At 40.9% G+C, this 15,891-nt stretch overlaps 2 protein-coding genes across 10 annotated transcripts in view; one reads left to right on the top strand and one right to left on the bottom strand.

Annotated features, from left to right (window-relative positions):
* Positions 1–15,891, bottom strand: part of TLR3 (toll like receptor 3) — a 373,039-nt gene that overhangs the window by 173,179 nt on the left and 183,969 nt on the right. The window lies entirely within an intron of this gene.
* Positions 14,245–15,891, top strand: part of SORBS2 (sorbin and SH3 domain containing 2) — a 211,773-nt gene continuing 210,126 nt past the window's right edge. For 3 of the 9 annotated variants that reach the window (XM_070781553.1, XM_070781551.1, XM_070781552.1), the window contains exon 1: positions 14,245–14,820. The gene's annotated coding sequence lies outside the window, so the exon portion shown is untranslated. The remainder of the gene's footprint in view (positions 14,821–15,891) is intronic. The other 6 variants (XM_070781555.1, XM_070781554.1, XM_070781559.1 and 3 more) reach the window with 4 other exon arrangements.

Raw genomic sequence — 15,891 nt, 5'->3', positions numbered from 1 at the left:
CTGCTTATACTCACCAGCTAAGAGAACCAATTTATTTTGTTCAGAAAATATGACTTGTCAGAGAAGGCGATGGCACCCCACTCCAGTACTTTTGCCTGGAAAATTCCATGGATGGAGGAGCCCAGTAGGCTGCAGTCCATGGGGTCGCTCAGAGTCAGACACGACTGAGCGACTTCACTTTTACTTTTCACCTTCATGCATTGGAGAAGGAAATGGCAACCCACTCCAGTATTCTTGCCTGGAGAATCCCAGGGATGGGGGAGCCTGGTGGGCTGCTGTCTATGGGGTCGCACAGAGTTGGACACGACTGAAGCGACTTAGCAGTAGCAGTAGCAGCAAGAATAATGTAAAAGGCAAAGAAAACGAAAATTTTCAGAAGGAAACTCAAGAAATATTTCCACAACATGCTGACATACTGTGCTGTTTTTCTGCACTGATGCCTATCATAAACCAGTATAACTTGAATAACAGGTATTAATAGTCAATAAATGTGCAAACCTCAGCTTGGTGAGTGTATCTTATGGGTCACTCTGATTAAAAAATATTTCTACCAAGTCCTGGATGTAAAGGAAAACATTAGAGAAAACTCCCCTAGTTCTGTAGAGCATCTGAGCACTAAAAGATGTTTCTTAGGATATATATGTATTGTTGTTGTTTAGTCGCTAAGTTGTGTATGATTCTTTGCGACCCTGTGGACTGCATCACGCCAGGCCTCCCTGTCTTTCACTATCTCCCAGAGTTTGCTCAAACTCATATTCATTGAGTTGGTGATGCTATCCAACCATCTCATCTCTGTCATGCCCTTTTCATCCTGCCCTCAATCTTTCCCAGCATCAGTCTTTTCTGATAAGTCAGCTCTTTGTATCAGGTGGTCAAAGTATTGGAGCTTCAGCTTCAGCATCAGTCCTTCTAATGAATATTCAGGGGTTATTTCTTTAGGATTGACTGGCTTGATCTCCTTGCTGTTCAAGGGACTCTCAAGAGTCCTCTAGCACCACATGGAGAATGCATGAAATTCTGCAGACAAGAATTCTGGAGAGGGTTGCCATTTCCTTCTCCAGGGGATCTTCCCAACCCAGGGATGGAATCCAGGTCTCCTGCATTGCAGGCAGATTCTTTACCCTCTGAGCCACCAGGGAAACCCATTGTACATGCATGAATGTGGTGAAAGAATTTACAGGAATTTGAGTCCACATTTGATGAGGTGTCACTGACTTAAATATTGCTGACTAAAATGTTGCTCCCCTACTTTGATTCTGCTTGAATTAAGTTCTTGTTTGGCTTCTTAAGCCATGGACTTGAAATGCTTTCGGGCTAGCTTGTTTCATTAACTGCAGAAAGACTCCCTGTGGTGACCTAAGTTATTTCACTTTGTAGGAGTTTTAGAGGAAGATGTTCTATAGCAGAGAGAATAAATCTTAAGCAAGTGAAGTCACTGCAGCTGAGAGAAAATCAAAACCATTATTCCTCTTTCTTCACAATGGACTTAGACCCTGTGTATAGAACAGCTGGAAGCAGAAATTGTTTCATTCATGTCAGGAGAAACTCTGTAGTTTGATATTAAAGTCATAACTGTTGCTAGTCAAATAACTTAGCATTTAAAGTCTAATAACCCTTTCTCCCTCACCACAGTCCTATGTGCAGTGCCTTAAAGCATTGAAAAAATATAATACTTTATATTTTATGATGCAGAAACTATAATGAGAACAATCAAAATGATTTATCCTAGATAAATGGCCAAAAAAAAAAAATCGCTGAAAACATCACCATTTCTTTATAGCTGACTTCCAGTAATCTGATCCAAACAAACCACAGGAGTCTCTACATTTACAGAAAATTAATTTATAAAGCGTTTCAATAAGAAATTTCATATGGCAAAAATATCATGTAATTCTCTGACTTTGGACATCATGATTTTTGAAGCCTAATTTCTCATCTCTCACATAAAAATAATTCCTACTTGGCAGGTCTCTATGAGGAACTGATTTAATATTTATAAAACTTGTAGCATAGTGCCTGGCACATGATAATCTGCTCAATAAATTACATTGACACAGCAATGGGACCATTACACTATGCTCTGAAATTGCAAATGATTTTCCACACAGTGAAAAAACACACCCACCGGACAAAATGAACAACAAAAAGATGTTCTCCATGTGCCTAATAATTCTCTGAGATTTTAGGTACATTTGAAAGGCGCAATAACTGCTTTAGATGACTGGTGTCCGATGCTGCCATACTTGACCTATAACCAGACAATGATGTAAAGTCTGAGAGAGTCTGGATTCACAAGCAACGCTTGCCTTTGAAGATGCAATGAAATCATACATGTTTTCTCAGAAACTGATGGCTAAAGAGAATATGGAAGCCTACAGGCGGATCTCAGAATCCACACATGGGCATCAGACTGTCCACAGCCGCATGGGAGGAGGACACATTTTGAAGTGAGAATGTGTGGGTTTGGAGAATTTTGCTTTGGAAGATTCCTCTGGAAAAAAGCATTCAGTCTGGAAGAGATTTGGTAGGATCTCTTCAACATATCAATTATATCCCTTTCTGTTGTCGCTGCTTCAATTTTATCATGGTAGATTCAGTCTATATCTGGTAGAAGAATCTTCTAGGCAATTCAGTGGAGCATCTAAATAAACATCCTGTTTGATATTATCCATGTTTCAGTTCTTTGCAGCCCCAACTCTGGATTGAGAGCTACAACTTTTTGCTCCAAAGAAATGATAATTACAATACCAGAACTGTTACGGGTTGAATTGTGTTCCCCAAACAGGTATGTGCTGCATGCTCAATCGCTCAGTCATGACTGAGCACACACAGCAGCAGCGTAAGCTGTAGACTGTTCATTTCAGGATATTTCTCTTCAACAGCTGAATAAAATTTTGAGATCCAATACACTGAATTCTCTACTTGGTCTTTATACCAAACCGTAGACAAAGTCTGACTCATTTGTTTCAAAATCTCAATTCCATAAATATATGACCTTGAAAAAGACAGATAAGAACCATACCCAATGCCTACATTTATTCTGTTCCTCTCTCCTTTTACTATAATTTATGACTAATACTCCCCTCCCAGTCTGATGTGAATTGAAAAAGTCTCATAAAACAGTTTCCACCTTCTCATTGAAATTATATTCATCAAAGCTTCCCATGGAGAACAGATCAGTAAAACTCAAAATTTTTCTTTGATGTTTTCATATAGTCAGTTCATTATTACTATTTTAATAACTGTTTTCTTACAGAAAATATGTCCATTTATTGAAGAGTATACAATTCAACACAAATAAAGAAAATTTGTATATAATCCAATCATTCATTATTAAATATGGGTAATGTTTAGTATAAATCTTATATTTCTTCCATGAAAATATATTCCAAATTTTACTTACAAAAATGAAATTGTGCTACCGCATATTTTTATGGATTTATTGCTGTTGCTATTTATTTAAATATCATATGAACATCTTCTGTGCTATAAATAGGACAATTCTATATTAAAAGTCAAATAGAATCTTGATTCCTCTTTCATGCCTTTCAAAATGCTCAAGTATACCATGAAACTACCAAAGAGACACAGTTCACAGGGTTTTCCACACTGTTTTTGGCCTGTGGTGCCCTTTTTGAATAGCCTCTCATAGAACACATTCTGTAGATATCACACTACATAATTACTGTTAAATACTAAACATATCCTGCGGTGTAAAGGAGTAGAGTGCTCAGTCACTCAGTCATGTCCAGCTCTTTTGCGACCCCATGGACAGTAGCCCACCAGGCTCCTCTGTCCATGGGATTTTCCAGGCAAGAATACTGGAGTGGGTTGCCATTCCCCATCCCAGAGGATCTCCCCAAGCCCCCTGGGGAGATCAAACCTGTGTCTCCATTGGCAGGTGGATTCTTTAACACTGAGCCACCTGGAAAGCCCTAGGTGTAGAAGAACCATAATCGATTTAATCATTTCCCTATGACAGAATTCAAGTAATCATTATCTTTAATGAATTCCCTGCCTACTTTGTAAAGTTCCCATTCTATTTCTAAAAGAAAATAACCGTCTTTCAATAATTCTAAGATGCACGCTTTCTGCCATTGAAACATTTCAGAAAACCATATGCTCCTCAGCCAGGACGCAGCAGTCTTGACACTCTCGCCACGTGTGCGGACATCGACACTCACCGAACATCGGGGAGTGTTCTGAACACACAAGAGGCACACCCACTTCAAGCAGTGCTCCTATGCCGACAGCCCTCCTGGTGGCATAGAGCAGTGATTTGCAAATGTCAGGTGTCCTAGAATCTCCTGGAATAACAGCAAAGAACATGGAAGCCCAGGCTTTTCAGAATGATGCATGACTTAGGGCTCTGTCTTTATCACGTTTCTAAGTGATTCTAAAACTGGCCAAGTTTTGTTTTTTGGTTTTTTTGGCCAAGCTTGTTTTTCTTCTTCTTATTTTTTTTTTAATGTAAAACCATTTGTTTCATTCTAAATCCAATCAATTTCACCACAGTGAAAATTAGTGACTGGTCAAGGCATGCCACTGTACACGGTGTTGTTTTCTGACTGGGGTTGGGACCTGGTCTTGATCCACAAAGGTGGCAGGAGGGTTGGGGACCAAGAACATAGAAACACACACAAAAGAAAGGAAAACTACCTCGGCAGGGAGGCAAGGTGGTGAGCCTGCAGTGGGGGTGAGAAGGGGCTCCCTGGCGGGGCTCAGCCAGCACTCCTAAACCAACTCTCCTAGCCCAGCTCCTGGCAGAAGGCGAGTGGGGACCTGCAAGGCTCAAGGTTAAAGGCCAAGTTTTTAAAATTACCACTAAACAGGTGACAATTCTGTGTGTGTCATGGGGAAGGAGGGCATCTAAATGTCATTCAAGGAGTTGAACACTGAACGTGAGGAATTTTAGGAATATCTTAACTACTTTTTCTTTCTTTCTCTTTTGTGTGCCCAGAGAGAGAGATGATGAGATTGACTCCACATCCATTTAAAAGAACTCTTCCAGCAAATAGTATTCAAACATAAAATGGCACATTGTGTCACCAGTTTATTGGCAAGCTTTTTTTTTCTCTTTAGAGGAATGTAAAATAAGGATATGTCTTATGATGTATGAGTCCTTCATTTTGCTGGCAAGTCTTTGGCACCTGATCTAATACCTCACATAAAGAAGATGTTCAGTAAAGGTCTGATAATAAAAAGCCATGAAAACACCCAGCTCAAGGAGTTGCTCCACTAAATGTATTGCCTCAGTAAATGTGTCCCAGAGTTATCTTCCTAAAGTACAAATATGGTCACATCTTTGGTCTTTTAAAGACCCTGTTATGGCTTCCCATTTCCTGAAAGTCCAAAGTCCTTAACAAGTAGAACAAGGTATTTCACAAACTGCCCCATGCCTGCCTTTTCAGTCTCATCTCCTCTCATGCCTGCCCCGGCCCGTGTTTCTGCCACACTCAACTGAGGTCCTACAAACTTCACACTTGCTTTCCTGTCCCTGAGCTGTCACATGGGCTCTGCTGGCTGCCCTGTCCCCCAGTTCCCAGAATGAAAAACCCCCTCCTAGTGCTCTTAGCCCAGGTCGAGTACAGCCCGTAGTCATTTTTCTCTGGCTCCCTGGGCATAATTGTACCTAAGAGCAAGTCCCATTGTAATGTAACTACTTGAGTCACTTAAATTTTCCTCTCAGAAGGAGAGCTGTAATTTAGTAACCTGACACCGGATGAGGTTCTTGGCAGGTAGTACAGGTTAGAGGGAGGTTTGTTGCGTTGCATAGAGGGGCGGCCATGAAGGAAGATACAATTAACCCAGGACTTCCCCAGCCCGTTCATTCGTCCAGCCATCATGTCTGTTTCAGGGTGCCAGGTGCTATGCTAAGCAACCAAAACAGGGTGATGATGAAACAGGCACGATTCCTGTTCTGATGAAGTTTATAATCCCGTAGGAACTGGGGTGCCCCAGGGCCCTGTCTGTGAGCAGCATCACTTTCAAAAGTCCAGTTGTAGAAGCCTTGAAGGAAAATGTGACTCTTTCTTGAAAGGGCCACCCTGAGCTGAGTCATATTATCTTATTTGATCCTCATCAAAGTCCTATGAGACACTCAGGGGATACAGTCACATCACCCAATTTATGAAAGAAAATCCACCTAGGTCCCTCATATATCTTACGCTTGGCTCATGTCATTCCCTTGGTTTATAGATTTTTTTTTTCCCACTCAAGGCCTCCGTATCTTTCAAAATATAGTTTAGGTATCAACTCTTTATCCCTTCTCTGGTAAAGTTGATATGAAATGATATTTTGTGCTAATTTAAATCCACAAGGACTGTTTACAGAGTTTTGATGTAGAAAAGGCCTAAAAGGCGAACATTCTACCCAACTATCATTTCAAGGGAACTATCTGGCAATTAGGACTTTAGACAGCATGAGAAATGAATTCTGCTCTGGGTAGATTTGGTAGAATAATTACCATTCTGGATTACAATTTTACCCTGAAAAAAGCTGGATGGAGCTCCCATCCAGCGTTCTGCATGCATGCTTGCTAAGCCGCTTCAGTCATGTCCAACTCTTTGTAACTCCATGGACTGCAGCCCACCAGGCTCCTCTGTCCATGGGATTCTCTAGGCAAGAGTACTGGAGTGGGTTGCCATGCCCTCCTCCAGGGAATCTTCCCAGCCCAGGGATAGAACACGTGTCTCCTGGATTGCAGGTGGATTCTTTATCACTGAGCCACCCAGGAAGCCCCTGCACGGGCACACAGGTTGTTCATTTCTTCTAGCTGTGTATGCCGTCCCTGGGAGGCTTTCAACTGTGCATCTACTAAGTCTAGCACATCTTGTCCCTATGGTTTTTAGTTTGTTTTCAACATTTTTCTAATTTGGTATCAAACACTTGGATCCTAAAATATGTACTAAATCATGTATTACTCAGACCTCATTATTTGTTCACTTTGATGAATAAATCTTACTGAACAGTTACATCAGAAAAAAACGTCTAAAGGGCAAAGGGCGACCCCTGCTAATTTGCATTCCTCTGAGATTTGTGTGTTTGGTGGCTGAGGGCTTTGGCAACTGCCTCTTCAGAGCTCGCAGAGCCTGCCAAGTTTCACCTCATGCCTCATGATTTGTTTCAGTGGCTCAGGTGAAACCAGCGGCATTTGTTTTAGAGTGCTTCTCTCCGGGAGTTGTTTGCCCAGGCTGATGGGGCTTCGTTACTAATTCAATAATGTGGTGACGCCTGAGCCCATGGTTTGCTGTGGGGTCGGGCGCTGTGCCACGTAGCCCGTAGGTACCCGGGAGCCGCTGTCTCCACAAGGAAACGACGGGAGGTGGAAAAGCTCCCTCGAGAGACACTCTGTTCATCTGGTCAGAGTGTCTCTCAGAGAACAAAGCCTGGCCCCTTGTAGGAGAGCAAAAGCCACCAGCCACCTCTTTCTAGGTAGCTTTTCAAGCTTATCGTTATGAAGTACAAACAGTCAAATTCCTTGGGAGCAAGAGCAGCCTTTGCTATACAGGGCTGGACGAATCTCTCACCCTGTGGGCTTAATATTAATAAAAGCCAAGGGTGCTTTTCTTTGCGGGTGAGGAAAGGCAGGAAGGGGGAGCAAGCAAGATATATTTGCTTGGGGTGGGGGTTACCAGGGCTGAGGGGCTGGTGGGTGTGGAAAGTTCATTGTAGATTAGGTTTTTCCTTTTGCTATTGGCTAACACTATTTCTTCCCCCCACCTGGTACTGACGCATATTAATGGACATTTTCAGATAAAGTCACACTTGAAAGCACCTACAGTTAAAGGTATCTGCAAGCCCAGAGCTTGAGAAACCTGAAATGCTTCAAACAACGTTGTTATTATTAGCCAGTCAAGACCATGTTCTCTGTATTTAAGCCTGGCCAAATCTTCTTTCTGTACCTTCTGTTACAGTTTCCTCTTTCCTCTTCATCCAGAGGGGATACAGAATTTCTAGTGGGTTCTCAGAACTACCAATGAATTTACTTCTGTGGTACACATATGGTATTTTTGTGTTAACAGATTTCACTTTATATTCAGTTTTTAAAAACATTTTTACGTAGCTGATATTTATATTCTTATCATTTGCCCTCTAGTAAGGTTTTGTTCTTCTGTAATCATTTTCTCATTCGTAATTCAGTCAGTAAGTGGATGTCTATAAAGCCTTCACTCTGCTGGGTTTGTTTTGGTTTCAGGTACCTCTGATTTATCAAGGTCATTCTGGATCCTTATCAAGCTTAGACTTCCTCAGAGGGTATGAAGGCATTGATTAATAGCCTGTAAGTCAGTTGGCTTCCCAGCATATATTTCTTGGAGGATGGAAGTTTAGAAATAAATCCCATTTGCTTAACAGAGGTACCCCAAGCCTCTTTCTAATCCCATCCAGGGTAATTGTCACACTTCCCATCTTGGTCCCACTTAAAAGCACATTTTTTCATGTTATTGCTAACATATCTAATTATGCAAGATTTAGTAAGATTCTTTGGCATATTCTCTGTGTTGCTAGGAATTAGAAAATTCAGTCTAAGTTTTATAACAGTCTGTACTATCCCATTAAACAAACCATGCTCAAGTTCTGTTCTCTTAGTTGTACAAAGAGCTTCTTTGTTACGACAGGGATGGGGTCCCTTGGAAGACTGTCACCCAGCTGCAGAGGCTGGGGGGCTTGGTGTGACTGCAAAATACTGCTTCAATCAGCAGTGATCTTGCTGAATTTTTACAGCCGTGAAGGAACCAGATTAAGAAGGATTTCTATATGGGAAACAAGGGATATGTGTCTTACTATCAGGGTAGAGGAAAGCAGTAAATGTAGAGACACAACAAACTTCTCTGAAAGTACAGAATGTTTCTAGTACTCTCTACCAAGTGCCTCTTCATAACACTAATCATTATCATCTTAGTCTAGAACTTAATAAATTTAGTTTTAACTTTGTCTCTCATCAAGTAATCTTACCTTAAATCTGTTTTTGTTCTAAACACTTGTTTTATTTCATTTTTTAAAAACAAATAACTTCAAACTTACAGAAAAGTACAAAGAATAATAAAATAAACTGGAATACCCTTCACCTAAGATTCACTAGGTGTTAGTATTTTGCCACGTCTGTGTTAGCCTTCGACAGATGGATGGATAGACATGTACATAGGTTTACATAAATCTAGTCGCCATCTATTTTCTGTAGTTTTTATTTTTAATATTTACTTTTTTATTTGGCTGTGCTGGGTCTTAGTTGCAGCATGTAGGATCTAGTTCCTCGACCAGGGTTCGAACCTGGGCCCCCTGCACTGGGAGCTCAGAGTCTTAGCCACTGGACCACTAGGGAAGTCCCAATTTTTATTTTTAATTGGAGAATAATTGCTTTACAATGTACTGTTGGTTTCTGCCATACAACAATGTTAATCAGCCATATGTATACATATGTCCCTATCTATTCTTATAAGTGGTAAATTGTACCATGAACATGCACACATAAGACGGATACGTTATAAAAAAAGACAAATATATTAACTATTATGCATTATTATTCTTTTTGCTGAACCATTTGAAAGTACGTTGTAGAGTCCATGGCCCTTTACCCTAAGTACTTCAACATATGTTTCCTAAGAACAAAGACATATATTTTTAAAAACATACTATAATACAGAATGGGAACAACACTATTAAATATCACAGAGTCCATATTCAAATGGATGAATTGTCTCCAGAGTAGACTTTATGGAATCTTTTTTCCTGATCTAGTGCCCAGTCCAGGATCACACGTGGCTTTCAGTCTGTCTCCTAAGTCTCCTTTTATCCGCATCAGCTCTTCAGACCTTTTATTTCCATTTTTAAAGACACTTATTGTTTTCTTTCTAATTTTACAAGCAATATATGTTCATTGCGGACAACAGTTCCTCACCATTTCTTTTTCTTTAATGATACTTGCCATTTTAGAGATAAAAGTAATAGTAATCTTGAAAGGCACTTTTGCTGACAACATTTTAAAAGGGGAATGTGATTTATATGACATTAGATTTTGTTTTAGAAAACCATTCTTCATATTGTAGTGTGGCAGTATATACACTTATACTGAAAAAAATTTCAAAATTAGAAATGTGGATTTTTACCCACATTCTTCATGATAAAAACCAAAACAATTGGCAGTAAATTACTGGTTTCCCTTTATATAGGATAACTTATTAGCTATTAATTAGGTACCAAATTTAATTATAATGTTTGCTGCTGTTGCTGCTAAGTCACTTCAGTCATGTCTGACTCTGTGCGACCCCATAGATGGCAGCCCACCAGGCTCCACAGTCCCTGGGATTCTCCAGGCAAGAACACTGGAGTGGGTTGTCATTTCCTTCTCCAAATTATAATGTTTAAATATATAAATTAAAAAAAATACTTTTCACGGACATTTTGTTTCAAATTCTACACTAAGACAACAAATCTCACTAGAGAAAACAGGCAAGAGCTATGAACAGGAAATGAATGGAAGAGGTGACTCAAAAGACCACTGAACATGAAGAGAAGTTCGATTTCATAAGTAACTAAAGAAATGCTAATTAAGACAATAATAAGTGACAGCTCTGTACCTATTATATTGGCAACATTTTGAAAGCCATATGATGCCAAGGGTCCCTACTCTAGCTGGCATTGGAATCTGATTCAGGGCAGGCCAGGTATACAGTTACTAACAACTTATGATGTATCTCATCTGGCTCAGAAAGATGAGCTGGGAAAATCCTATTTGTTTCTTGGGACTCTGTATTTAGCAGTGAACAAGTTAGAAGGGAGAATAAAAGTCAGATGAGGCAGAGCAGAGCCAGAGGGCCAGAGTGATGTGTCCGGCAGTCAGAGCAATGAGAGGAGAGGCTTGAGGCAGGTGGTGAAGCCTGATTCTGCAAAGAACACAGCACCCCACCACCCACCTCCCCATCCCCCGCTGCACGGAGTGATTTATAACAACCAACAGAGGGGCCGTGAGGGACACCATGGGAGCAAAATGATCCATCTCTGTTCCTGCTAGCTTCCCAGCTCCTAATCCTGCGCAGCTTCGGGTATTCTCTAGCTCTCTTCTTCAGTGGAGTACAGTGGGGGTGTATTGGGGCAAGAAGACAAGACAAAAGAAGACCTTGATAATTTAAAAGGAAAATGACGTCAAAGATGCTTAAACTTAGCTAAACAATCAATCACATGTGAAGGTAGAATAAAGACATTCTTGAACAAGTAGTGAGAATCCACCCTAAAATACCAGATGAATTCAGGATGTTTCTTGATAATTTTTTTTTGATGCCAACATTTAATCAAAATCACTTAAATTTTTTTGAAGTCATAGTAAGTCAGTAATGCCTGGAATTGAAAAGATGAATTAAAACCCAGACTTTACACAAGCCAGTCTTTCAACGTCTGTTCACTAAAAGTATATTATGTTGTCACTAAAAGTATATTGAAAAATTAGAATATTCTAAGTATGATAAACAAGACATGGACCAGGTTGGCCTCAGGGTGTTGAAGTAGCAGTATAAGAGTTAGACAGGAAAGGAAAACAAACTGTGGAAAATTCTGAAAGAGATGGGAATACCCGACCACCTGACCTGCCTCTTGAGAAACCTATAAGCAGGTCAGGAAGCAACAGTTAGAACTGGACATGGAACAACAGACTGGTTCCAAACAGGAAAAGGAGTACGTCAAGGCTGTATATGGTCACCCTGCTTATTTAACTTATATGCAGAGTACATCATGAGAAATGCTGGGCTGGATGAAGCACAAACTGGATTCAAGATTGCAGGGAGAAATATCAATAACCTCAGATATGCAGATGACACCACCCTTATGGCAGAAAGTGAAAAAGAACTAAAGAGCCTCTTGATGAAAGTGAAAGAGGAGAGTGAAAAAGTTGGCTTAAAGCTCAACATTCAGAAAACGAAGATCATGGCTTCAGGTTCCATCACTTCATGGCAAATAGATGGGGAAATAATGGAAACAGTGGCAGACATTATTTTTGGAGGCTCCAAAATCACTGTAGATGGTGATTGCAGCCATGAAATTAAGACGCTTACTTCTTGGAAGGAAAGTTATGACCAGCCTAGACAGCATATTAAAAAGCAGAGACATTACTTTGTCAACAAAGGTCCATCTAGTCAAAACTATGGTTTTTCCAGTAGTCATGTATGGATGTGAGAGTTGGACTATAAAGAAAGCTGAGCACCGAAGAACTGATGCTTTTAAACTGTGGTGTTGGAAAAGACTTTTGAGAGTCCCTTGGACTGCAAAGAGATCCAACCAGTCCATTCTAAAGGAGATCAGTCCTGAATGTTCATTGGAAGGACTGATGTTGAAGCTGAAACTCCAATACTTTGGCCACCTCATGCGAAGAGCTGACTCATTTGAAAAGACCCTGATGCTGGGAAAGATTGAAGGCAGGAAGAGAAGGGGACGACAGAGGATGAGATGGTTGGATGGCATCATGGACTCTATGGACATGAGTTTGAGTGAACTCCGGGAGTTGGTGATGGACATGGAGGCCTGGTGTGCTGCAGTCCATGGAGTTGCAAAGAGTTGGACGTGACTGAGTGACTGAACTGAACTGACTGAAGTATGATGAATAAGACATGGACCAGGTTGACCTCAGAGTGTTGATGGAGCAGTAGAAGAGTCAGACAAGAAAGGAAAACTGCTAATAATCTAGAGCACATGACAAGGATGTAACAGTAGAGGCAGATTCCAGGTACAGTGGGGGCACAGAGAAGACCACTGCAAATCTACCCAGGACTGTCTTTAGGGAGAGGGTCTATTTGAGCAAGGGTTAGAAAGATACAGTAGGAAGCAGACTGGGATGCAGGCAGAAGATGCTGGGGGATGGACTTGATAGAGAAGCTTTTGGAACATCTGCAGGCCAGAAAGCAAGAAATGGGATGTCATTCAAAACTGCTGAAACGTGGGGAAGAACAGAACCTGAGGCTGAAGTGGAAGGCAGGGGCAAGTTCAGGAGTAGAAAACTCAAAACGACTTAAGGGAGAGTAACTCAGATCAGAGCAGGCTGAAAACAATGTGAAGTAGGAACAACCCACCGACTTTTCTTCAGCAGATGTGATAACTTGAGCAGGCTCAAACCAACCGAATGTGAATATGCTTGGAGACAATGAAAATGGGACCCCCAAATCTGCATGCACATGATTCTTATGCACAGTAAAGTTGGCAATTACTACTGAAGCAGGAGTCCTAAAGTTGGGGGTGGGGGGACACAATACTTACAAAACAGTAAACCCATGACTACCAGCAAATGAAGGAAGTATCTGTGCTTATAAGTGCAAAGTATCGATACAACTATTCCAATCAAAGTGTTAGAAACAAAAAGAAACAGGATGGTGTCTTGAAAGTATGTCAAATAGAATATGACTGGTGACAGTATTGAAGGGTGGGGATTTTGCAGAAAGTATAAATGGTTAATGGTGTGTATTACGGGAACTTCCTGGGAAGAGGTGAAATTTTAAGGAAGTGTGGGATGAGAGCCATCTAACTGAGGAAGTAAAATTATTCCTGCTTCAAAGGTAGTTTTAAAGCAAAAGAGTCTTAATTTGGTTTTGATTTTCTAAAGTATTTTAATACTACAAATAAATCATAAGTCAGTTAAAGAGTCATCTTCCACAGGAGGAGACAATAGGAATTTTTAGAATTTTATTTTAAAGTTTGTAGTACGGAAAAGTGTATTAAAGTAATTAAATACATGGAATCCATAAGTAACACCTCATTAAAATATCCTAACTGGTTTGGTTATTTTGGCCACATATAATGAGTCAAATGGCTCTGTTTCAGCTGAGGGGCTACAAGATTATCATTGAAAAACAAAGTACTGATATAACTGCCCATATTTGCCAGTCTCCTTGAGGCTATGAGGAAGGTAGACCCCGTTTTGACAATGGTTTCAATTACTGTTGCTACGGTGATTTGCATGTTATTAACCTGGATAGACACAAATCTATGTATTGAGAAGGGCTTTCCTGGCTCAATTTCACATGACTCCGATAACAGAAGTTCCTCCTGAAAGCTGAAAACTCAAGAGCACTTGTACCATGGGTGAAATATTGAGAATGATCACAGAAGCTACCCTCCTCCCAAAATGATGAGTTCGATGAAAAGAAATTAGCAAGCTGTGTCGGGGCGCCGCACGTGATCAGCCGTGCTTGCTAAGTCTGTCTGTTGGTTGTTGCTATGGCTACGAAAAGCCAGTGGAACCCAATGAGCTGTCTGCAAGCAGTTGCTGGGAGGACCAGCCATTTTACTTATGGAAAACAGGGTGGCATATTCTGCCGAGCTTTACCCTGGAAGGAGCATTTAAAAAAAAAAATCTATTTGAGGGAAGAGAGAAGCGGTGGGCATGTTAGTATACCATTAGCACGGCCAGGCATGCCTGCCAGCTGCCGTTTGGACAAGCTGTTGACTGCTTTTCCTAGTAGCTGATCTGAGAACGTGGAATGCAAGGAGATAACACTGCCTATCTGCTATCACACAGCAGGAAAGGTTTTTGTCTTGGGAAGGCTCGCCTGGCCTGCAGTGTTATCTCGGCAGCTCTCTAGCTGCTTACCCTGAAAACTACTGACCCCGCAGGAGGTGTTTCCGGCTGCAAACACCGGTCCGCTGCGTGGCTGTTGCGTATGAGTGGCAGGTCTGAAGAAGCAGGTGTGTGCTCCGATGGGCACTGGACTGTAACGCGGGCGGACGCGCTCGGGTTTACCTGCTTCCTGTTAACAGATTGTTGGCTCAGAGAGCATCTGCCTGCACACTGAGGCCGAGGCTGAGAAGGAGGGTCCCCGTGTAGCCACTTGACTGACAGAGGTAAGCCTTTTTGTCCTTTCTCCAACACAGCATAACAATAACTCTGGGAAAACTTCACCTAGACGTTTACATTCATTGTTGTTTCTTTGGCTTTACCAAGGCAACACACACACAGACACATACACACACATAAAATAGTGTCAGAGACAGAATTTTTTTAGTATAAGTTCAGGTTCTAGAAATCATAGCGATTTTTTAAAAAAATGCCTAATGCCTTGGGGTTTCAGATAAAAATTTGCTGTTCTAACACACCATGATGGCTTGTCCTTTTGGACAACCTTCATAATCAACAACCTTTCTCCTTTAGAAACAATGGAGGCTTTTATAACCTGCACTTTGACATACATTAAGACAATTACATTGAAAATCAGGGCTGGAAAACCGTGAAGCATTTATTTTTAAGCCTCTGAAATGATGTATTTAACTCTTAACACACCTCTATATATATTTACATTAAGGAAGTCTGTTCCCTATGTAGGTCATAACAGCCAGAGGATCGTGTCCCCTGCTTACTCTGAGCAGAGTCTTGGTGAACTGTTTGATTTAGTTGGGGGTAGTTGTAAAGCAAATAGTGTAGGTATTGGAAGCTACTCACACGTCCTCCCTGAGTATCATGCATGCCACGCTAGCCCAGAACACAACACCCTCATTGTGCGCCTTAGCTTGGAATCCAGGCAAAGAAAGGAAGTGAATCGCTGCATTGAGTTCAAGCACAGCATTACTATGTGACAGTAAAACTTCTTTTATTGCACAACTTTTCTCACAAGCAGATAGGTTTCAGAGAGAGAGAGTGTGAAACCAAAAACACAACACTCCTCTGACAGATGTACTAATATTTGCAGTGGATGTTTGCTATCCATTGCTACATGATAACAGCACAGATTTTGAATTGCAGTAGGAATTGCTCCTTACTGAGTATAATCTCTTAGGAACAAAGCTGTTACTGTGGGTTGAAATTGGTCAGTCAAATCGAAATTCCTGGTAAGGAAATGATCAAATAATGATTAAGTTCTATTTCAGCAACATTTCAGTTTTAGGTAAATCAGTTCTGTTGGTGTATTGGAAAATGTC

This window comes from Bos indicus, chromosome 27, assembly GCF_029378745.1.
Source record: "Bos indicus isolate NIAB-ARS_2022 breed Sahiwal x Tharparkar chromosome 27, NIAB-ARS_B.indTharparkar_mat_pri_1.0, whole genome shotgun sequence".
Classification (NCBI taxonomy): domain Eukaryota; kingdom Metazoa; phylum Chordata; class Mammalia; order Artiodactyla; family Bovidae; genus Bos; species Bos indicus.
Note: the sequence above shows the minus strand (reverse complement) of the source record. Positions and strands in the feature narration are given on the sequence as shown.